The following is a 950-nucleotide window of genomic DNA, read 5'->3' on the forward strand; positions in this document are numbered from 1 at the left end:
CATTCGGTGAATATTCATTCATTTGTTTAGCAAATGTTTATTGAGTGCTTACTACACACATGCCAGTGTGATCCGTGTGGAGGATATGGGAAACCAGACAGGAGCAGGATTCCCTGGGCTCCAGGGACGCAGAGCCAACTTTAGCCGGCCCCCCTTCCTCCAAAGGAGCAGAGGGTGCGGGTGGGGGAGAGACCAGCGAGTGGAGGCCACGGGAAGCTGCCAAAGAAGCCAAAGCTCGAAGCCAAGCAACTGGCCTAGCTTCTGGCCAGGGCGTCCTCTTCTTCTCGGAACCCAGACGTGGACACACGTGCCGCAGCCACTCCGGGGACCCCTCACATAGCAGGGGCTGGCCTCGCGGGGGAAAGCAGAGCTTTTGTTAAGACGACTGGGAGGAGGAAGGCTACAGGACCTTGCGCGTGCGGCGGCAGGGGTGGCGCGCGACTGGAGCGAGACCTCTTAGAAGGAGAGAGAACTCTCCAGCCCGCAGCCCAAACTCTGGAGCCTAGCCTGGATTCCAATGGCAGGCCCGCTGCTCACCTATCGTGTGACCTTGCGCGAGTCACTTACCCTTCCCAGGACTCAATTACATCACCAGTTAAGTGGGTTTCCAATAACCTTAAGGTTAGCGCGAGGATTCAGAGAGAATGCCTGGAAAGCTTCCCTAGTGTGTTCTGGGCATATAGGCTTCGCTCCCGCTCCGTCGCTCACACCTCGCTGGGTCCCCCGCGCTCCTCCTCCCAGGGACGCACGCCTAGCCCATCAGGGCGCGCCCGCGCCGGTGGATTTATTGGCCCGCTTGGGGCGGGGTTTGGGAAGAGGCGAGGAGGGAGGGAGGAGGTGAGGGCGAAGAAAGGGAAGCGGCGAAGGGGCCCGAGGCGCGCGGGGCGGGGCGGGGCGGGGCGGGGAGGAGCCGGGCTGGGTTCCTGGGCCCCGCGCGGCGCGCTCCGGGC

The sequence above is a fragment of the Panthera uncia genome, assembly GCF_023721935.1.
Source record: "Panthera uncia isolate 11264 chromosome B2 unlocalized genomic scaffold, Puncia_PCG_1.0 HiC_scaffold_25, whole genome shotgun sequence".
Lineage (NCBI taxonomy): Eukaryota > Metazoa > Chordata > Mammalia > Carnivora > Felidae > Panthera > Panthera uncia.